Below are 23,511 nucleotides of genomic sequence, written 5' to 3'. Positions count from 1 at the left end.
TACTGATCCCATAATCTCTTCCACAGCCTAAGATCACATGGAAAGCCGCGGGGAATAGAAACAAATAGCACTAAGGTGTCTATCTCGGTAATTGTGCTATGCTGTGGCTTTGTTTTAATATGGATGCATGGCCTTGTGTGGTTTACATATCAACACTCAACGGGTTCCCAGCCCACACCTTATACAAATCCTGGCAATTCATTTTTCTAACAGACACATTCATTGTGTTGAAATTGTACACCAGCAGCAAAAACAGGAGCTCCTCTATCCAATTGCACTGTAAGTTGGCAAACCCCCCAAAACTGATTTTGAGAAAAACATACAGATTTGGCCAATGTAACAACATTTGGGAAGGGGAATTTGCTTTAAGGCATAATCTCAACCATTTCACTGTTTTGTTTGTTTAAGCCACTACACTAATTAAAGATTCATTACAGTATGTATCAGCTCTAACAAGCAGTTCACCCTACTGTACTGTACTTGTTTTCAAAATAGAGGTTAGTTAGCATGGATGGCTCCATTAAAATAGTGTTCAGTGAGTCAATTTAAAAATGTATCTCTTAGCATCACTGTATCAATGAACTGTGCTCCATCTTGGCTCTGCATGCAATAGTAAGGCCGGGGCTATGGTAAAAAATACAGCGCTGAGCCGCGCTGAGACAGGAAACTTACCTCCTGCATCCGGCATGTGTGGGGCTTTGGTAGGCGCTTCCGCAGGCGTGCGGAGGCGTGTGGAATTGCAGCCGACAGATTCATTTAATTTTTCACGCAGAGGGATGCGGAGGGCCGGTCACGTGACCTGCAAAAGCCAATGGCACTCCGTGACGTCGGCGCCGTGACGTGGCACGCAAACCCCAATTGGATCTATATCCAGTAGAATGAAAGGACCTACAAACTTGGGAAGTGGGGAGGGGCGGGCTTAAAACCTGGGAAGGAGGAGCCACCAACCTCCAACAGCTGAAACAGCTGAGATTTGATGATAACTCAGCAATATGTTATTACTTAATATACCTATTGCAATGTGTTGTGTTGTTGTACTCCATCTTGCCATTATTTCTCTCTACTTTTTGTTGAGTCAGACAGTATCACCTGGCGTCTACCTACTGTACATAACTGTAGAGGGAGAGGGGGGTTGGCCCGGTATTAAAGGGGTTGCACCCCATATGGCCACCCCCTGACCTCACCAGGGAGGCAAGGGGTTAACTGGACTGCGGTCCAGGAATGAGGCTTACACCTTGTCATGTCAGGAAACTGTATGTTCCCCTGTTCCCATGTTTCATTATAATCCTGTATTTTAATGTTTTAAAGTGCATTTCTGTATCTCCAGTTCGGGAGGTCACAGAGAGATGATATTTGGCCAATATGTGGAGTCACTGTAGGCATTAAAAACTGGCAAATTTTGACCCACTGAGCCCACCAGAATGGAACTTATTAATATGTGTAGATATTAAAGAGTATATGTATGGTATTTTGGATCTGCTCTGAAAAATGCAGACTCCATCTGCTATGCTAAATAGGTCAGGAAGGGCAGCCGGATGATTGAGCCTAAGTACTAGTCAACAGACACTGCCCCTCTAATTGTTACCTGAGGGCGGAGAATCATCAAACTGGAGTGGTTTGTAAGTGTTATGTCTACACCTACAAACAATGAAGATCCTATCAGATACTTCATTTGGTAGACTGGTCGTTGCCCCTGATTTAATTATGGGGCTACAGAAATAAGACCCTCAGAGTCCCAGTACACATGGGCTAACTAGCTGGGGGGCATGGTTTAATCTGTGTCTCCACGTTAGGGATTAGATACAGATAATTGTCACCAATAGTCTGTGTTCAATGTTAAGAATAGGGTTACACAGGTATATAAACTGTGTCAACCCTACAGTTTTTAGTTGGAGTTGTGCTTCTGATTTCACCTGGGATGTCACCGGATTGCTGGAGAATTGCTAGATGATACTTCTCCATCCCCCAACCCTAAGTAAGTGTTACCTTCTTGCCTGTTAATTGTACTATATTGCTGTGTTCACCTTTTTTAAGGAATAAATATATTTTATTATATCTAAGCCTCGTTCAGTTCAACCCAGATATTTGGTGTTCATTATATCTTGTCATAAGCTACCGTGACAATAACCCGCACCAAATGTATTCAGATTGAGAATTAAGTAGTATTTAAGGCAGGTGCAAGAGGTCGGCATTGTAATAAAGGAGATTTGTGGCCAGAACACCTGGTCAGTCCTCAGTCTGTATTCCTCCACCAGGCAGAGGCCGTGTCAGGGGAGACATTATCATACTTATGCGATGTCAAATGAAAGATTGTGAGTGTGTCTTGTCATTGAATATGAAAATATTTACTTTTATCTCACAGCTGCTCATCTATTATTTATGATTATGACAAAATTGCAAAAGGAAGCTGGGTAATCTGACTGCGACCAGTGCTAACACCTAAAAATATCAGTGTCTGCTTAGCCATGACCGTGGTCAGTAGTTTAACTGCTGCTAAACAGTATTGGTACTGTGACCAATTGCAAAAGATGAAAATAAATGTAATTAAGGCAGGGGTTTTCCACTCCAGTCCTCAAAACCCCCCAATAGGTCAGGTTCTCAGGATATCCCTGCTTCAGCACAGGTGGCTCAATCAGTGGCTCCCTGCTTCAGCACAAGTGGCTCAATCAGTGGCTCAGTCAAAGACTGTGCTGAAGCTGGGATATCCTTTAGCCCTGTCCTGTTGGGGGTGGGGGGTCTTCAGGACTGGAGTTGAGAACCTCTCAATTAGGGGGGTCTGCAGATTAGCCCTAACAATTTACTGTTCTACAACAACAAAAATGGTGAATTGTTTTGTTTCTAGGTTTCCATGTATATATTTTTTAGCAGGGGTGGCCCTAAAGTTAAAAGGGGTTAAAAAAAGAGGTGGAAGTTATGCGGTAACCTCAGGGAACATAGCGTCTGTTTCTGTTTTAGGTAACATCACATTATGACCCCTGATCTAACGAAGGATCTAGCCTTTTGCATCGGCAGCCAAGCGGATCATAAGGCTCAGGGAAAGCTCAATAAGAATCTACAGAATAACATCATTTGGTTTGTATCGCATTATTCAGAAAGTAAATGTATTCCATGTATTTCATAACACTGTGGGGGGCCCAAGACGTAGTCACCAAGTCATAGATTCTGGCACTGCAGTGGCCCCATGATGTATGTATGTGTGTGTGTGTATGTATGTGTGTGTATTTATTTATATACTGCGATTAATGTGCATAGCGCGTCACAGCAGTAATACACGTGACATAATATAAATAACACATAATACAAATGACACATAATGGGAATAAGCGCTTCAGACATAAAAGTTACATTTAGGAAAAGGAGTCCCTGCCCCGAAGAGCTTACAATCTAATTGGTTGGAAGGAAGAACATACAGAGACAGTAGGAGGGCGTTCTGGTAAGTGCGTCTGCAGGGGGCCAAGATTTATGTATGTGGTGCAAAGTATCAGCCACAGAGCTACTCGTATGCTTCCTGAGATTGATTCTGCGGACCAAAGGAACCGGCTGATTCGCTGCGGATCCAAATCCGCCCCAAAATGTGCCCATCTCTACTCTTGAGAACAGTCATAGGAGTGGAGAAGGACAGGAGTAGGAGTGGAGTAGGAGTGGAGTAGAAGTGGAGTAGGACAGGAGTAGAAGTGGAGTAGGACAGTAGTAGGAGTGGAGTAGCACAGTAGTAGGAGTGGAGTAGGAGTTGAGTAGGACGGAAGTAGGAGTGGAGTAGGACAGGAGTGAAGTAGGTGTGGAGTAGGACAGGAGTAGGAGTGGAATAGGAAAGGAGTAGCAGTGGAGTAGGACAGGAGTAGGAGTGGAGTAGGAGTGGAGTTGACTACCCCTGAGCTAATGGCTACATCGTGCCTGAGGAAAACTTTTTTTAAGCTTAGATCACGTCCTGTTGGAAATGAAAAACAAAGTTCCCTCCTCTCGCGTTTCTGGGTTAATGGCCGCCGCGTCCCGTGGCCGCGCTTTGATGGAGCGCCAGCGTTAACCCCATGCAGTCCCATTTACATGGACATTTCAAGGATACTATCGGTTTTAATTAATTGCGTAATTAAGTATTGATTACACCTTTAGATCTTATGACACAAAATAATATAGAGAACGTGGGTCTTGGTAACATGATATTCTGTATTTACACGGCAGGATAAACTAGGCTGTTTATTAAAGCACTTCTTATAAAAGTCAGCATTATTTGTGCCTTCCAGTTTTTCTTCCAACCCAGCGAGTAACAAAACCCAGAGGCAAATAATTATCATTAATTTAGACTTCGACAAGACTTATTAACTTTTGTTTCGCATAATGTGCATTTTTTCTCTAACGTCTAGTGGTTAGTTCTCCAAATAAGTGTAAGCTGTCAATGAGGGTGTGCAATGAATAGATGCTAGGTCAGGGGGGGTGTGGGGGTCGGCAAACTACAGTCCTCAATGGCCACCAACAATGGTCCAATGTGCTTCAGAACAGGTGGGCCAGTCGCTGATTGAGCCACATGTGCTGAAGATCCTTAAAACATGACCTGTTAGTGGCCATCGATGACTGGAGTTGGCCACTCCTGAGCTAGTGCATCAATAATTATGTGTTATTCTGAATTATATGAGCCTCAGCAGTACTCTGCCTCTCACAAATATACTGAACTGTCAGGATCTACTTTGCTCTTCCTTATTGATTTTTCAAACATCCTTCCACACAGGGTATACCACCCACTGTACTACTGGACTCAATAACATAAATAAATAAATAAATAACATGAAGGATCTGAACACAGAATCAGAACATTTCACAGTCCTAGTACTGACTCTCTCCTACTACACTGTTTAATTAGGCCAGTGGTGTCCTTACTTACGGTTGAAATATTCTTAAGTGTACAGCTAGCCAGTGTGCCATACCACCTGAACCCAAACAGTATCACCAAAACAAAGATGGCTGCCTCCTGTCTATTCAGGAAAAGAAGAAAGAAATTAGGTGCACTTACTGGATTTATGTTGCTGCCTTGGGTGCACAGAAATCATCCCCCGCTGGAGAGACCTATAATACAGGACACATCCTCCTAAAACAAGAGGGAATCGGCACTCCGGAGGTCTTCCTTCCAAATAGAAGACGTTTTAATCCACACAGATCGACGTTTCGGTCAAATACACTGACCTTTGTCAACATGACAATGTATTCAGTGTATTTTACCGAAACGTCGATTTCGTGGATTAAAATGTCTTCTCTTTTGTATGAAGGCCTCCGGAGTGCCGTTTCCCTCTTGTTTTAGGAGGATGTGTCCTGTATTCGGGAAATGATACAGGTATAATAATAATGTCACTGGCATATTTCATATTCAAGTCTGGAAGTGGATGGAAAGTTCATTGTGCCTTTGGAAGGGGCCCCAGAAGCCTTGTGCTCTCCTTCCTCTCTCTGTACCGCAGCTCAAAATTTCAATAGAGAGAGAGAGAGGGCGACCATGTGCCCAATTATCTGGAACCTATAACTTTATTTTCACAGACACTAGACCTCTGGGAACATTTATTGTATTGCTGCTTTATGTTTATTCCGCCATTTAGTAAAATGTCACATTTAATGCACTGTATATGCTCACTTCACTCTGACCCAAGATGTCCTTCCAAAGAGTTTTAAAGTTGCCTTTAAATGCATTAAGAAATACAAATACAGGGTACAAAAACTTTAAAGTTAATTCATATGCTGCATAGAGCCTGTTGTAGCGTGTTCCAACTGCCTGAATGTGCTCATTTGCATATCCATAACCACAATGCTTTGTGTCTGCAGTGTTTCACATTGTGTTATTCAGGTGTCTGGAGCAAGCTGTGATCAGTGCATTGCATATAAATGAGTCTTGGGTTCTGTAAGATGGATAGAATACATTTCTTACAGCATGTCCATCATCTCCTCCTCACTGTGTTTGATGTACAAACTAACGTATTGAAATCTGCATTAACTCATTAAGACCCAGAACCACACACCTATGTTAGGTCACTATCCATCTAAAGGTGCATCTTCCAAGGGCAGTAACGTAACATTACGTTAGGCTTTCTCCCGGGAAGAGCATTGTTTTAACTATAATGGATGTTAAAGAGAAGCAAATAATATGCAAATAAGGCATTAAAACATTGTATATCTTCAAAAGTCCATTAAGGTTAACGTGGGGACTCAGTGTTACCTAAACTTTGTGTTACTCACAGTACATACAGACCCTGCATTAGGGATTTTACATGGTCTGGATGGGTGGAACGGCAAAGTTAGGCATGAGAACACTGACATACAGTAGCATTATTTTCAGTGTTATTTCCCTCTCCTGTCCTCTTTCTTTCCACATCCAGGATCAGAGTAACGCCAATCCATACATAATGTCAAGTTATTGGAAGAAGACGCAATGTCATGGTACAATAACGGGAAAGCTATGCTAATCGGGTGTAGAATGTCATTCTGTTTCCATGTGTTATGGTTTTGAGGATACACTTTAACCTCGGGAAACACAACATCCTTTCCTATTTTAGGTGGTGTCATTATCCCTGATTTCATGAGCTTTTATAGAGCTGGTCCAAAGTGCTGAAGGAGAATGCAAAGCGAGGCTCAACCTTGGGGTCATTCTTCATTTGAGATATTTTATATAGCCAGGATAACTTGAACATCCTGCGTCCATAGTGCAGGATACGGAGCGAAACAAACACTAGGACGCCAATGCATATGCGCATAGTGCATGCACGCTAGCACATGCGCTACAGGGAGAGCGGCACTTCGCAATACAAACAAGTTTGTATTTCAAGCGCGACGCCGGGTCACAGAGGAGCGCGGACGCTAGCGCGTTCTACTATGGACTCGGCCTTAAGGTGATATTTGTGACGGATTGAGAGGAGATATTACTCATTTGATGGACCCTGCAGGGGTGAAAAGTGCGTCAGCTTGGCAGCTGTGTGTAGTAACCCTCATCACATACACAGGTCATGTGCTCACAGGTGTGTTTTTCATGACACTTGCTGTAAAATCCTGCAGTCTGAGTGTTAATGTAACAACACAAAGAGAGACTTGTTTTGATGCTCTGCAGTTTGTTAATGTAGCTTCATCTAATGCAAGAATCTTAATTTATTTCATTTTCTTCCATGTGCCCCAAACGTAAACAAAATCATACAGAGGTTAGTGGCGTGTCTTAACACAAAGGCTAGACAACAAAAGGTGTGTAGAGAAGTCTTTTTTGTATCAATTTTTTTTAACGAAAATGAAAGGGGAATAACGATTTTCACGTATATCATTGCGTATGTGTTTTATTTTATTGTCTGACCCCATAGTAATATATGTAACATATAATATGCCGCAGATATTTTGGTATTGAGCAGCGATGCTGCTAGTTAACTCTTTTTATTGACGCTCGCCTATTTCGAAGACTTTGTTGCAAATGCATACCAGGAAAAATAGGCTCATTCAATTATTAATGTAACAGGTGCGGGGTGAACGTTACTGCGCCTTAGCATCAATTTAATGGCGAAAACACTGAATCAGATGTTACGTTTGGGAAACATTGTCTTAAAGCTACAGTTCAAGCTGTGATTTTAAAAGAATGTGTATTCAATATGGACAATACAATCTGCAGACTGACAAATGATTAGCTAAGTTGCTGATCGATCCGTTCTCCTGTAATCGATCGCTGACGATTCGGCCGGGGGTTCACTAAATGCATCATTGTTCCTCTTCTGTGAGGAAGATCATGTGACCAGGCAGGCACTAGATTCAATTGGTTCACTGCTAGAGAGGGCAGGGCTCAAAAAGGTGATGCTGTTTCAGAAGGGAAGAAGATGTGACTTTGTAAATGGTTGCTAGAGGAACAAAAATGCCTGTTCCATTAGAATACGTTAAAAATGTCTCTAAATTGTTTTTTTTTGTGTGTTTTTTTAAATGCTACAAGTATTTTCTCATAGTGCAGAACTGATTTATTTAAAAAAAAAAACACACATATAGGGTATTGCTTGAACTGCAGCTTTAAAACGCTATGGAATTGCGATCGGGCAGACTTTTAACCCCTTCGCTGCTGGTGCAATAGAGCCTCCCAGCAGAGACACCCCCCCATTAGAAGTTGGAAATTAATTAGCGTTTCCTGCTAGCACAGACTCCACACCCGACATTTTCGTCCTTTGCCTTTATTGGAATCAGGAACTGGGAATTTGGAGGAGAACCAATGCCTGACAGCTGTGAACGTCCTAACACAAAACAAGCACTGTGGCCTCGAAATCCCTGAGCTACCCAGGCACAAAGGGAGGTCTTTTCTCAGACAGAGGTCTACATTTCAATGGATATGAAATTCAATGCCTTTAAAGCGGCAATGTTTTGCATAGCAATTAACTAGGGGTCCAACCCATATCAGCTACACAATGGGGGTTGCAGACACCTCTCACACCGGGCTAGACAACTCTAGTCTTTAAGAGCCACCAACAGGTCAGGGTTTCAGGGTATTCCTGCTTCAGCACACGTGGCTCAATCAGTCTTTGAGCCACTTGTACTGAAGCAGGGATATCCTTTCAACCTGACCTGTTGGTGGCCCTTGAGGACTGGAGTTACCCACCTCTGCTCTAACAGAACCGCCTGAATATGGGGAGCATAGGTAGATGAATACAGCAGTACAAATAGCACCTGCCCTCAAGAGCTTGCAATCTAATAGAGTATTGGATAAGTGATGGAAAATAACCTAGCAAAATCATGCTCATCGTGTCAACTGCCTGCTACCACCGAAAAATGCATGAAAAAATTTGCGAACATGACACATTAATTACATGTTACACCAGTACTGAACACGTCTAGACTAAAGTGTTAACGTGTAACAAAGAAAGATGCAAACCGCTGTAGCTATCGCTGGCAATAAAACTTTTCCTCACCTCTTTGCAGAAACCAGAATAAAATATAGCAGGCGCCAACACACAAACTCACGGCCCCCGGCATATCCTATTACAACCTATTCATTTAAAGGTTTTATCTTGCTAAATAATGTTATATTATTTATATCAATCCCAATACAAAAAAAAAGGAGACCGCAGTCGAAGCAATCCCCCGTGTTATTTAAAATAGGAGTCATTGATAAAGAACACTGTAATAAGCCCTGCAGAAAACAAAACAAGCCTATTGGTCTAAGGCATCATCTAACTGATGGTGTCTGTTTCATTTTTGCATGTTCCATGTTGGAAATGAAATGAGCATTTACCTTTGATTTAAATGCAAGGTCAGATGGAATAAGTGACTCTGCGAACAGTCATTCCATTTTCTGTCACTGGACCAATTAAGTTTTCCAGCTGTCAGTATCTAATGTTACTGCACCATAAAGAAAGACCGTAAGATGCATTGATCTGTGTCGAAGCTACTTCAGAGAGAAAATTGGACAGAAATAATGATAATTGTCGTAGGATGTCAAGCCATTAAATAAGAATGCAGAATGGAAAACTGTGAAGCATGCAGACAAAGCCCTTTACTTGAATCGTATTGAGACTGCTCATTATGCAGAAACAATACACATTGTTACAATGTCTCCCACCCCCGGCCCCAGTAGGACGCAATCGTGGATTGATTAGATGTCATAAGTTATTGCCGTTAAACACATGCATTTTATAAACAGGCTTTTCCTCCGGAATATCACCCGTTCTATCAACTTCTCCCATGCTGCCCTCTCACGCGTTCAAATGTTTGCATAGACAGAATGAAAGTAAGAACCGGAAACGGAAGTAGCATGGCACATTTATACACATGTATACGTGACGTTTCCTTTTCTTTTGTAATTATTGGATGAAGAGACCTGAGTGATCCTGTAAGCTTACACTCTTTTTAACCAGTAGTTACTTAGTCAAGAAAGGTATCCCTTCTATCCTGCTTTCATTCTGTCTACACTACGGGCTATTACAGTGCCATCCTCTATCTGTGTCAATAGTTTGCTTGAAGCCATTTAATAAGACCATTCAACCTACAAATCATATAACTCCTTCATTACCAGACAAGCTTCCGACATATTGAAACAGCTCTGTACAAAACAGCCAGGTTTCAGAATCAGCGGCCTTCTGAGGAGATATAATGCTTGTGGATCAGAATAGGGAGTGAGGATAGAAGTGGATGTATGAGGCGGTGAAGGCTCCTTGTTTTAAAATGGTAAATCTTCCAGAAGGTGTAATGGATGAGAACATGGAATTGCTGTGTAGAGTAAGAACCAAATGGGGTGACATATAACATAACGTTATATATGTATGGATATTGGCCACAGTTATACAACATATAATGGTGTAACACAGAATATCCCAATGTTTCTGCAGAATGCAATGATAATGTCGATACATTATATTGCAATATATCATAACTAAGACATTACAATTGGAGAACCGATGTCACCAGCTACATCTGTATAGAGTAGGGATAGCTACCTCCAGTCCTCAAGAGTCTTCGACGAAGCTACTGATTGAGCCACCTGTGCAGAAGCAAAGATATACTGGGAAACTGACCTATCGGTAGACTCTTGAAGACTAGAGTTGGCCACCCGTGGTAGAGAGTAAAACTATTCTTACAAATAAAACAAATCTCCTATTTTAAAACAAATCTTCTGTTTTGGAATCCATGAACATGACTCTGGCACAGAGAATGCGCTGGCAGAGCTCATTTTCACCATTAGTGTCTTTCTAATTCTGGAACTGGATGTTGGAAGAAATCGTCTGATTTATAAAAAAATAAAAAAATAAAGCTGAGCGTTTATTTCCAAAAATATGAAAGATTTATTTCTAGCAATCATTAGCCTGAGCTATTTGTGACTGAGAAGCATGCTGTCAGCAGCGTCCTATCCAGGGTGGCTGGATGTTCTGGCGAGACGCAGAACGCCTTCACAATAGAGGATTTCTTATCCGAGCAGAAAGAGAAGTACCGCGGTACCAATAGGGGCACGTGGGAACGGGCCTATACAAGGTGTTCTTCCCCGAAATGTTGCCCCACTTTTTTCATTTAGTGTTAATGCCCGTTTGTTTTTTTCAGCCTTATTTGTGAGCTCTCTTGTTCTTTCCCCCCTTTTCTCTTTCCCTCTCCCCCTTATTTTTTTGCACATCATTTTTTCGCCTCTGGCTATTGTGTCTTCCCAGAAGTGGGTCAGTACCTCTCTGTTTTGTATTACATGGCTGCAGATGTGTAACTGCCATTGACATTGTAGATGTATTCAGCCACACACCTTTTGCCTTTTTTTGGTATAATCCATACACTGTATGTTTTATGCTTATGAATATAAAAATCATATTTATTTTTTATCTAGCCTATTTGTACATTCTTACTTTTAAGCTCTAGACGAGTCTGTTTCATTTTCCGTGTGCTGAAGACCATTGTTACTGTTTTTTGTCATGCTGTCTACACGCTGTAATAGTGATGGGCAAATTTATTTGGCGAATTTGGATCCGCACCGGATCAGCCGTTTCCTTTGTTCCGCAGATTTCAGCAAATCAATCTCAAAAAGGGCGATTTCATGGTTTGCGGGGGTTTTTTTTTTTTTAATTATTATTACTGATACACTCCACGGATTCCACATCGCGTCGACGGATTTGTAGAATCCAATCTGCCACGGATTGTTGAATCCACGGATTGGATTGCACAAGTCTGTCAATGGGTTGTATCCAATGGCGTTTTTTGATGAATCTGCGCGGATTAAAAACCGACCAACTGTGAGAAAATCTGGGAAACGGATTTGGTTGGATTTGCCCATATTTACTCTTTAACAGCCTCTCCCATGCCCTGACAGTGGTGCTCAAACTGGGGGGCGCTGCCCTGCCCTTAGAGATGTGCAACTAAATAACAAAAGAACAAAAAATGTCCCTTCGGAATGCACTCACTATCTAATGTAGAAGTAATGGTTATAGCTGTACTTAAAAAGTAACTTTTATCCAGCGAGAAACACGGTGTTGAGAAGAATAAACGAGGTCATGGCCATGGATAAACTTACAGCAATGCTCAATAAAAAAATGCCACAGTTTCGGAATACCTGAGACCCCTGGAGCGGCTGCTAGGACTAGGCCTGCATTAGGCCGTCCTCGTACTGATGGAAAGGGAGGAAGAAAACAGAGTTCCCCCATCCTCCCCCCACACCCCCCCCAGTATGTCTCCACCCCCTCCCCCACTTAGACCTTCCCCCCCCCCACCAACTGAAAAATACCCATTTTGGGACAACATGTTGTTTAACTCAGTTGAAAAGTCATGTCATATGCCTATGACATTGTCGTTATCATTTGGATGTATGTTGTTCTCAATAAAAAAAAAAGTGATACAAAAAAAATGTAACTTTTATTAGTAACTAGCTGAGAGACCCGGCGTTGCCCGGGATGTAAATGCGTAATAGGTAGTATTATTTATAAATTGTGGAACAATAGGTGAGTATTTGTTGTAAAGGTTGGATAATAATATTGAAAAGAAAGATGGAAGAAAATGTAATACGATGTTGTATAAAAATGGTTTATTGTAACCACACCACAGTACAATGTATATTTTGGTGCCATAAGTGATGTAAAAATGTGAGGCGTGTGTCCTGCTAGGGTGTGAGGCGGCGGGTGGCGCGTGGGTTGTGAGTGCTGTCTGCGAGTGGGGGTCCTGCTAGGGTGTGAGGCGGCGGGTGGTGCGTGGGTTGTGAGTGCTGTCTGTGAGTGTGGGTCCTGCTAGGGTGTGAGGCGGCGGGTGGCGCGTGGGTTGTGAGTGCTGTCTGTGAGTGGGGGTCCTGCTAGGGTGTGAGGCGGCGGGTGGCGCGTGGGTTGTGAGTGCTGTCTGTGAGTGGGGATCCTGCTAGGGTGTGAGGCGGCGGGTGGCGCGTGGGTTGTGAGTGCTGTCTGTGCGTGGGGGTCCTGCTAGGGTGTGAGGCGGTGGGACAGTGATGTCGGTGCGTAGGGGCGGGAGGCAGCAGGTGTGTGTGGCGGCAGGTATGTGTCGAGTGTGGCGGGTGTCTGTTGAGTGCGTGCAGCGGCTGTGAGGCGGTGGGTGAAAGGCAGAGGCGGCCGGAGTAAGGGCGGGTGAAAGGCAGAGGCGGGGGTGGGGAGGCGGTAAGGCGGGCAGGAAGGCGAAGGGCGGCGGGAAGGGGAGGAGGGGGTGGTGGAGGGGGGCAAGGGGTGGAGGAGGGGGGCAAGGGGTGGAGGAGGGGGGCAAGGGGTGGAGGAGGGGGGCAAGGGGTGGAGGAGGGGGGAAGGGTTAGAGGAGGGGGGAAGGGTTAGAGGAGGGGGGAAGGGTTAGAGGAGCGGGGGGGGGGAAGGGTTAGAGGAGCGGGGGGGAAGGGTTAGAGGAGGGGGGGGAAGGGGTGGGAGGGGGTGGGAGGGGAGGGGGGTGCAGGGGTGGAGGGGGGGTGGAGGGGAGCGGAGGGGGGGGAAAGGGGAGCGGAGGGGGGGGAAAAGGGAGCGGAGGGGGGGGAAAGGGGAGCGGAGGGGGGGAAAGGGGAGCGGAGGGGGGCAAAGGGGAGCGGAGGGGGGGAAAGGGGAGCGGAGGGGGGGGAAAGGGGAGCGGAGGGGGGGGAAAGGGGAGCGGAGGGGGGGGAAAGGGGAGCGGAGGGGTGGAGGGGAGCGGAGGGGGGGAAAGGGGAGCGGAGGGGGAAGGGGGGGGGAGGCGGTGGGAAGGGGGGGGGGAGGCGGTGGGAAGGGGGGGGGGAGGCGGTGGGAAGGAGGGGGGAGGCGGTGGGAAGGGGGTGGGGAGGCGGTGGGAAGGGGGTGGGGAGGCGGTGGGAAGGGAGGCGGTGGGAAGGGAGGCGGTGGGAAGGGGCGGTGGGAAGGGGCGGTGGGAAGGGGGGGGGCGGTGGGAAGGGGCGGTGGGAAGGGGGGGGGCGGTGGGAAGGGGCGGTGGGAAGGGGGGGGGCGGTGGGGGGGGGCGGTGGGAAGGGGGAGGGGAGGCGGTGGGAAGGGGGGGAGGTGGTGGGAAGGGGGGGGGAGGTGGTGGGAAGGGGGGGGGAGGCGGTGGGAAGGGGGAGGGAAGGCGGTGGGAAGGGGGAGGGGAGGCGGTGGGAAGGGGGAGGGGAGGCGGTGGGAAGGGGGAGGGGGGGCAGTGGACAGGAAGGGGGGGCAGTGGACAGGAAGGGGGGCAGTGGACAGGAGGGGGGGGCAGTGGACAGGAGGGGGATGCAGTGGACAGGAGGGGGGGCAGTGGACAGGAAGGGGGGGCAGTGGACAGGAGGGGGATGCAGTGGACAGGAGGGGGGGGCAGTGGACAGGAGGGGGGGGCAGTGGACAGGAGGGGGGGCAGTGGACAGGAGGGGGGGGCAGTGGACAGGAGGGGGGGCAGTGGACAGGAGGGGGGGGCAGTGGACAGGAGGGGTAGGGGGGCAGTGGACAGGAGGGGGGGGGGCAGTGGACAGGAGGGGGGGCAGTGGACAGTAGGGGGGGCAGTGGACAGTAGGGGGGGCAGTGGACAGGAGGGGGGGCAGTGGACAGGAGGGGGGGCAGTGGACAGTGGACAGGAGGGGGTGGACAGTGGACAGGGGGGGGGGCAGTGGACAGTGGACAGGAGGGGGTGGACAGTGGACAGGAGGGGGTGGGCAGTGGACAGGAGGGGGGGGGGTAGTGGACAGGAGGGGGGGGCAGTGGACAGGAGGGGGGGGGGCAGTGGACAGGAGAGGGGGGCAGTGGACAGGAGAGGGGGGGCAGTGGACAGGAGAGGGGGGGCAGTGGACAGGAGAAGGGGGGCAGTGGACAGGAGAGGGGGGGCAGTGGACAGGAGAGGAGGGGCAGTGGACAGGAGAGGGGGGGCAGTGGACAGGAGAGGGGGGGCAGTGGACAGGAGGGGGGGGCAGTGGACAGGAGGGGTGGGGCTGTGGACAGGAGGGGGGGGGGGGCTGTGGACAGGAGGGGGGGGGGCTGTGGACAGGAGGGGGGGGGCAGTGGACAGGAGGAGGGGGGGCAGTGGACAGGAGGGGGGGCAGTGGACAGGAGGGGGGGCAGTGGACAGGAGGGGGGGCAGTGTCGCGTGGCAGCCTGTTCCCCCGCCGGGGAGGGAGGTGAGTGTAGCGGGAGGGAGTGGTGTGTAGCGGGAGGGAGTGGTGTGTAGCGGGAGGGAGTGGTGAGTGGAGCGCGAGGGAATGGAGCGGGAGGGTGGTGAGTGGAGCGGGAGGGAGTGGAGCGGGAGGGAATGGAGCGCGAGGGAGGAAGGGGGTCCGCCATCTTAGGCGCCGCGTGGCAGCATGCCTGTTCCCCCCGCCGGGGAGGGAATGGAGCGGGAGGGAGTGGTGTGTAGCGGGAGGGAGTGGTGTGTAGCGGGAGCTACACTGTGTGAGGTAGCGGGATAGGGGGAGGGACATTGGTGGCATGGTGTAGCGGGGTAGGGGGCCTCGCGGTCTGGTTGCGGTAGGGAGCTGTGTGAGGTGCAGGAGATGAGGCGTGCTGTGCGGTTCGCGGGAGCTACACTGTGTGAGGTGGCGGGATAGGGGGAGGGACATCGTTGCCATGGTGTGTGAGTGGAGGCCGCGGCCTCGCGGTCCGGTTGCGGGAGGGAGATGTGTGGCGTGGAGGGGAGGGGGGGTTTGAAGAGGCAGTCTGCAGTGTTTGGTGTTGTGTGAATGTGTGTGTGTGCTGTGTTTGTGCGTTGTGTGTAGATTCTGTACCTGATTCGGCAGTCTGTGGTAGCAGACGTGAAGGTTTTGATAGCTGTGAAGCGTGGCCCCAGAGCAGGTTGAGGATTAGAGGATTAGGTGTTGCAAAAGCAAAGCGTTCCCAAAACTCAGTGAGGGGTGGGACAGTGTGGAAGTATTAGGGCAGTGGTTCCCAAACTTTTTCGGTTCAAGGCTCCCCAAGGCAATCAGAATTTTTTCAAGGCTCCCAAAGTAAAAACAAAGGTGTACATACATACATAGGTGTACAAACATACCTAACAGTTGCAGTGCGCAGTTGGTGTCTCTCTCAGACACTCTCACTCTCTCTCACACACTCTAACTCTCTCTGACCTCACTCTCTCTCTCTCTCTGACCTCTCTCTGACCGCACTCTCTCTCTCTGACCTCACTCTCTCTCCTCACTCTCTCTCTCAGAACTCTCTCTCTCTGACCTCACACTCTCTCTCTCTGACCTCACACTCTCTCTCTCTGACCTCACACTCTCTCTCTCTCTGACCTCTGACCTCACATTCTCTCTGACCTCCCTCTCTCTCTCTCTCTCTGACCTCACACTCTCTCTGACCTCACACTCTCTCTCTCTCTGACCTCACACTCTCTCTGACCTCACACTCTCTCTGACCTCACATTCTCTCTGACCTCCCTCTCTCTCTGACCTCACACTCTCTCTCTCTGACCTCACTCTCTCTCTCTCTCTGACCTCACTCTCTCTCTCTCTGACCTCACTCTCTCTCTCTCTGACCTCACTCTCTCTCTCTGACCTCACTCTCTCTCTCTCTCTCTCTCTCTCTGACCTCACTCTCTCTCTCTGACCTCACTCTCTCTCTCTCTCTCTCTGACCTCACTCTCTCTCTCTCTGACCTCACTCTCTCTCTCTCTCTGACCTCACTCTCTCTCTCTCTGACCTCACTCTCTCTCTCTCTCTCTCTGACCTCACTCTCTCTCTCTCTCTCTCTGACCTCACTCTCTCTCTCTCTCTCTCTGACCTCACTCTCTCTCTGACCTCACTCTCTCTCTCCCTGACCTCACTCTCTCTCTCTCTGACCTCACTCTCTCTCTCTCTGACCTCACTCTCTCTCTCTCTGACCTCACTCTCTCTCTCTCTCTGACCTCACTCTCTCTCTCTCTCTCTGACCTCACTCTCTCTCTCTCTCTGACCTCACTCTCTCTCTCTCTGACCTCACTCTCTCTCTCTCTCTGACCTCACTCTCTCTCTCTCTCTGACCTCACTCTCTCTCTCTCTCTGACCTCACTCTCTCTCTGACCCCCCTCTCTCTCTCTCTCTCTCTGACCTCACTCTCTATGACCTCACTCTCTCTCTCTCTATGACCTCACTCTCTCTCTCTCTCTGACCTCACTCTCTCTCTCTCTCTCTCTGACCTCACTCTCTCTCTCTCTCTCTCTCTCTGACCTCACTCTCTCTCTCAGACACACACAAATAAATACACACATAAATACACACACACACACACACAAATAAATACACACAGATACACACACACTGATGCAGATACACACACACACACAAATAAATACACACAGATACGGGGGGGTGGGGGAGGGTATGGCTGAACGGCCCGGTCCCTGCACGGGGGAGGTCAGTGCTGCGGGGGCCTGTGCCACGTGGGGGGAGGGCCGGTGTGCTGCGGGGAGGGAGGGGGGGGGGTGACGCTGCAGTGCTGCTGGGAGACATCTCCCGGTGCTCCTCCAGCGTGAGCGCCGGGCCTCCCTCTCTCAGCGTAGGCAGCTCAGCGTCGCTGAGCCGGGCTGAACAGATGCACAAAGCCCCTGCATCTGTAATCAACGCGGCTATAGTTCCTCCGGCCTGGGACATAGTAAGCGCTTAGGTGCTGCTGCTCGCTCTTGCTTGCTGCCGCTCGCTCTACCAGGAGCTTTTTGCTGTCCTGGCAGAGGAGACAGCAAGCGCGCTTGGGAGGCGGGTATCACTGTGTGTGTTTGTCACTTGGTAGCTGTGTGTGTGTGTGTATATTATATAATATTTTAAACATTTAAAAAAAAAAGACATGTGAGAATAAATTATTAACATTGTGCAACTTTGATAAATATATTCACACACACACATCACACATATATATATATATATATATATATATATATATATATATATATATATATATATATACACACACACCACACACACACACACACATATATATATATATACACACACACCACACATATATACACACACACCACACATATATACACATATATATATATATATATATATATATATATATATATATATATATACACCACACACACACACACACACACACACATATATACACCACACACACACCACACATATATACATATATACACACACACACCACACATATATACATATATACACACACACCCTGCAGCCCGTTTTACACACACACACACACACACACACACACACACACACACACACACACACACACACACACACACACACACACACACACACACACACACACACACACACACACACTGCTGTCTGGTGGCTTTGCCGGGCACTGAAGTTGCAATGCCGGGCAGGCTGCAGTCCCATTGGATGGGAGCGGTCACGTGACCGCTCCTCTGCTTCCCCTCAGAGGTTTTTTTTTTTAAAATGAGCTAGCAGCCCTTGTTTCCCGCTGCTGGCGGCCCTGATCGCGGCGCCCCTCTAGCCAAGCCGCGGCGCCCGCGCGCAGTTTGGGAAACACTGTATTAGGGCATTGGTGTTGGACGCAGGCCAATGAGAGGTGTGCGGGGGCGGGCATTGGACGCAGGCCAATGAGAGTCAGTGAGGGGTGGGACGCAGGCCAATGAGAGGTGTGCGGGGGCGGCCATTGGACGCAGGCCAATGAGAGTCAGTGAGGGGTGGGACAGTGTGGCATTGGTGTTGGACGTAGGCCAATGAGAGGTGTGCGGGGGCGGGCATGGCCTGAGCCGGAGTGACAGGGCCAAGGTCCAATGCGATTGACCCTTGGGACGCAGACATACAGTGATTTCACAAATATATAGTAGATGCTTCTAAAATTAAACAAAGAATTGGCAAAATGAAATCCCTGACCAATTCTAAAAAACTAACAACACACTTAAACAGCCCTTGTTTCCCGCTGCTGGCGGCCCTGATCGCGGCGCCCCTCTAGCCAAGCCGCGGCGCCTGCACAGTTTGGGAAACACTGTATTAGGGCATTGGTGTTGGACGCAGGCCAATGAGAGGTGTGCGGGGGCGGGCATTGGACGCAGGCCAATGAGAGTCAGTGAGGGGTGGGACAGTGTGGCATTGGTGTTGGACGTAGGCCAATGAGAGGTGTGCGGGGGCGGGCATGGCCTGAGCCGGAGTGACAGGGCCAAGGTCCAATGCGATTGACCCTTGGGACGCAGACATACAGTGATTTCACAAATATATAGTAGATGCTTCTAAAATTAAACAAAGAATTGGCAAAATTAAATCCCTGACCAATTCTAAAAAACTAACAACACACTTAAACAATCAATCACACCAAAATAAAGCAGTATATCGAGCTATATTAGTTCATTGTCACTGTTGAGTAAATTTGGTTCTCTCAACGGATTTTTATATGGACGAACAAACTTTGCTAATAACCTATATGAGTTTATAGATAGGCTTACTCATAAATCACAGAAATAGCGACTCGTTTCATAATCTCAGAATTAAACAGTAGAAAAAAGACAAAAAAAACAGCGCACGACGCTCATAATGTATTAAATTTATATAAAAATATATAAAAATGGTAAGTATTGTGCGTACATCAAAGAGGAATAAAAGGCGCATGTCATATGACAATTCACATGTTACCACATCACGACCGGATCTTGCTGAGAAGGGAACCTCTCTCGTCACACACCGGGTGTAGTCCGCAGATGTCCCCAAATCTCAGGTAGGTGGCACCACCGGGGGGCACTGGACAATCCTCCCAAGTACCCTGTTGGTAGGGATAGGGCAGTCCGAGAAGATGGTATATAAACCAGTCCCAAAGGCCAATAAACAAGTCCCGTTCACAGCAATAACCCAGAAGAGCTACCGTAGGACACAGTGCATATAGCAGTACCTCACTACCAGCGTGAGTCTGCAGGTATGTCCAAAGAGCAGCGTGTGTGGCAGGGTCAGGGAGAAAGGTTTAAGGCAGGAGAGGGCTTCAGATACAAAGGGGGTAGAGAGAAGGCATCCTTGATCAGAACGCAAGAGTCGGGATGGTGCGTAGCGAGAAATTAGGGCTGAGATGTAAGGAGGGGCAGAAGAGTGTAAAGCTTTAAAAGTGAGGAGGAGAATGGAGTGCGAGATGCAGGATTTGATGGGAAGCCAGGAGAGGGATTTGAGCAGGGGAGACGCAGAGACAGATTTAGCAAAGAGTAGTGATTCTGGTAGCAGTGTTTAGGATAGATTGTAGGGGAGACAGGTGAGAGGCAGGAAGGCCGGACAGCTGGAGGTTACAGTAATCGAGATGGGAGAGAATGAGGGCCTGAGTCAGAGTTTTAGCTGTCGAGTTACAGAGGAAAGGGCGTATCTTTGTAATATTTTGGTGGGAAAAGCGACAGGTTTTTGAAATGTTTTGAAAGAGAGAGGAGAATGTGAGAGCGGAGTCGAGTGTGACCCCTAGGCAGCGTGCTTGGGCTACTGGGTGAATGATAGTACTACCAACAGAAATGTGGAAGGAGGTAAGTAGGTCCAGGTTTTGGAGGATGTATGAAGAGCTCGGTTTTTGCCATGTTAAGTTTAAGTCGGCGGAGGGCCATCCAAGATGATATTGAAGAGAGACATTCAGAAACTTTGGTCCATAGAGCAGGTGTAAGGGGTTGAAAAGTAAATATGAGTGTCGTCAGCATAGAGGTGATATTTAAACCCAAGAGTTGTGATTAGGTCACCCAGAGAAAGTATGTACAGAGAAAAGAGAGAAGGTCCCAGGACAGAGCCCTGGGGTTCCCCCACAGAGAGATCGATAGAGGAGAAGGACGTTTTAGCAGAAGAGACACTGAAAGTACGATGGGAGAGGTAAGAGGAGATCCAGGATAGAGCTTTGTTACGAATACCAAGAGTATGGAGAATGTAAAGGAGAAGAGGGTGGTCCACAGTGTCATATGCTGCAGAGAGGTTAAGTAATATGAGCAGAGTGTAATGACCTCTGTCTTTGGCAGCATGGAAGTCATTAGTTATTTTAGTGAGAGTTGTTTCAGTGGAGTGAGCAGTGTGGAAGTCAGATTGTAGAGGGTCTAGGAGAGAATGGGTGTTGAGAAAGTGGAGCAAGTGAGAGAATACAAGATGTTCAAGGAGTTTAGAGGCAAAAGGCAGGAGGGAGACAGTTCGATAGTTAGAAAGACAGGTAGGGTCAAGCTTGCTGTTTTTGAGTAATGGTATAACTGTTGCATGTTTGAAGGAGGAGGGAAAGGTACCTGAGTAGAGGGAGGAGTTAAAAATGCGTGTGAGCGTAGGTGTTATAGTAGGAACAATTATTTTTAGGAGATGGGAGGGAATGGGGTCAAGAAGGCAAGTGGTAGAGGGAGAGAAAGAGATCAGTAGTGACACATTCTCCTCTGAGACAGCATAAAAAAGAGTCAAGGAGGGCATGAGGAGAGTTGGGGATGTTCTGATGTATGGATTCCACCTTTTCCTTAAAATAGTCAGCAAAGTCCTGAGGTGAGATGGAGGAAGAAGAAGAGGCAGCTGAGGGTGGTTTGAGTAGAGAGTCAAAGACAGAGAAGAGCCAGCGTGGGTTAGATTTGTGTGTGTTGATTAGTGAAGAAAAGTAGGTTTGTTTAGCGTGAGAGAGGGCAGAGTTGAAACAGCATAGAATAAATTTGTAGTGAAGGAAGTCTGCGAGAGTGTGTGATTTCCTACAGAGGCATTCAGAGGAACGAGTGGAGGAACGCAGCATGCGCATATAGGAATTTAGCCAGGGTCTGGGGTTAGAAGGGTGAGAATGGCAGAGAGAAAGCGGGCATGTAGATCAAGAGAGGAGGATAAGGCAGAGTTATAGTTCCTAACCAGGTTGTCAGGGTCTAGACCAGAACTGAGAGAGGAGAGAGAGGAGCGTAAAGTGGACTCAAAGGCTGGTAGGTTAATGAAGTGCAGGTTTCTGCAGAAACGAGGGGTAGATGGAGATGGAGAAGGGGAGAAGCGAGAGAGAGAAAATGAGATGAGGTGATGGTCAGAGAGAGGAAAGGAAGAAATGGAGAAATCAGAGAGAGAGAAGTTTTTAGTGAAAACCAGATCTAGATAGTGGCCATCCTTGTGGGTGCTGGCTGCAGTCCACTGTTGAAGGCCAAAAGAAGATGTTAGAGAGAGAAAGTGGGCAGCCCATGGGAGAGAGGGGTCATCAATGTGGTAGTTGAAGTCCCCAAGGAGAAGAACAGGGGAGTCTTAGGAGAGAAAGAAAGAGAGCTAGGATTCAAAGTGAGAGAGAAAGGCAGAAGGGGAATGATTAGAGGTAGGTGGGCGATAGATGACCGCCACGTGGACAGGGAGAGGAGAGATTGACTAAGATCTAATATACTGCCAAAATCTATTGCCAATTTATAGCATGCACTGCCGAGCTTACCTTGCCTATGTATAAAGAGGCAAGAAAAGAATAGCCAATCTAGAATATCTAGTAAAACTACATAATATTAACATTGTTAAACATATTAATATATCAACCCCATAGTAGCCCAAGCTTCTTATTCACACAGTATTTCAGAGTTGTATATGTAACTTTTTTGGTGTGTGTAACATTGCTGCCATTATCTGTCATAACAAGTAAGGGTTTTGCTCTCATTTAATTGAGTTTATTTGATTTCCACACAAGAAAAATGACCCCTGAACGAGGTCAAATGTGTATCTCGCACAACATCACAGAGGAGGGTAGATGGATAACCTGTGTGATGACTGGAACTGCAATAAATAATACTAGGGTGGTGCTGACTGGGAATATATACTGTGACGAACAAAGAAAAGAAAGAAAGCTCCCTATAGTGTCACAACGGTGAAACATATGTTGGGCAGGCCAGGCGCTACTACCAGGTGAGCAGGCTAGTCGGAGAGGTCTGGTGCTTTCCTCACTGTCAGAGCGTTTCGGAGCCTTCATCATGGGAAGCACAACGCTCTGACTATCTCCTAATTAGTTTAAATTTTGAGTGTTAGACCCACAGAGGGTGGTCGGAGAGGCCTATTGTATGTTCATTCTTTTTTAAGAGCATTTGGCTATCATGTGTTATAGCTGTTCATCAGGACAGACCTATAGGCTCAGCTATTTCTGAGCCTGGTGGTCTGGTATCACTGTGTATGTGTATATAGTGACTGTATTCACAGTATTCCATTTTCAAGCAAAGCCATTGACACACAGAGCTCATTACCCTCTCAACAAACCAACACTCTCATCTACTTAGGAATAGTTGTCGGACGACCTAGAATTGTACTTAATAGCTATTACCATGGTTAGTATAATCATATAACCGTGGACATAGATAGTAATCAATAGCTATTTCATTATATACACTGACGTCTTTGACAATAAGCACACAGACACCTCCATCATTTGGTTCATTGTATATTTTGCTGCAATAAATATTTTAATTAATTCATTAATAAATAGTACTTTTAATTTAAGTGTAGGGTGCTCTCTAGTGTGACACTATAGGGAGCTTTCTTATTTGATTTCTAAGCAGACATCAACAAATTAAGTGTGTATTAGTTTTATAAAGTCCTGTGATTTCCTGTGTTTCTCAGATGCTCAAACTTTGCAATACTCACTGCCCAACTTTCCATATGTGAGCTATTGGTGTTTATTCATTACACCGCAATAGTGCTGAGCGTGTCACTATCGCACAAAGTTAATAGTCATTTCCATGTGGTAGTGCCCTGATCAGCACTATTGCAGTTTAATGAATACCTCTGATTATAGTGATCTTGAGTTATTTGTA

General features: G+C 47.2%; 1 protein-coding gene across 4 annotated transcripts in view; it reads right to left on the bottom strand.

The window, feature by feature from the left end:
- LRRC4C (leucine rich repeat containing 4C) overlaps nucleotides 1-23,511 on the bottom strand; it is a 624,976-nt gene that overhangs the window by 165,430 nt on the left and 436,035 nt on the right. The window contains exon 1 of one of the 4 annotated variants that reach the window (XM_075567547.1): nucleotides 673-789. The exons of the other annotated variants lie outside the window; for them this stretch is intronic. The gene's annotated coding sequence lies outside the window, so the exon portion shown is untranslated. Of the gene's footprint in view, nucleotides 1-672; nucleotides 790-23,511 lie in introns of those variants that run through there. 4 annotated transcript variants of the gene reach the window in all.

The sequence above is a fragment of the Ascaphus truei genome, chromosome 12 (genome assembly GCF_040206685.1).
Source record: "Ascaphus truei isolate aAscTru1 chromosome 12, aAscTru1.hap1, whole genome shotgun sequence".
Classification (NCBI taxonomy): Eukaryota; Metazoa; Chordata; class Amphibia; order Anura; family Ascaphidae; genus Ascaphus; species Ascaphus truei.
This window is presented reverse-complemented; position numbering and strand designations above follow the sequence as displayed.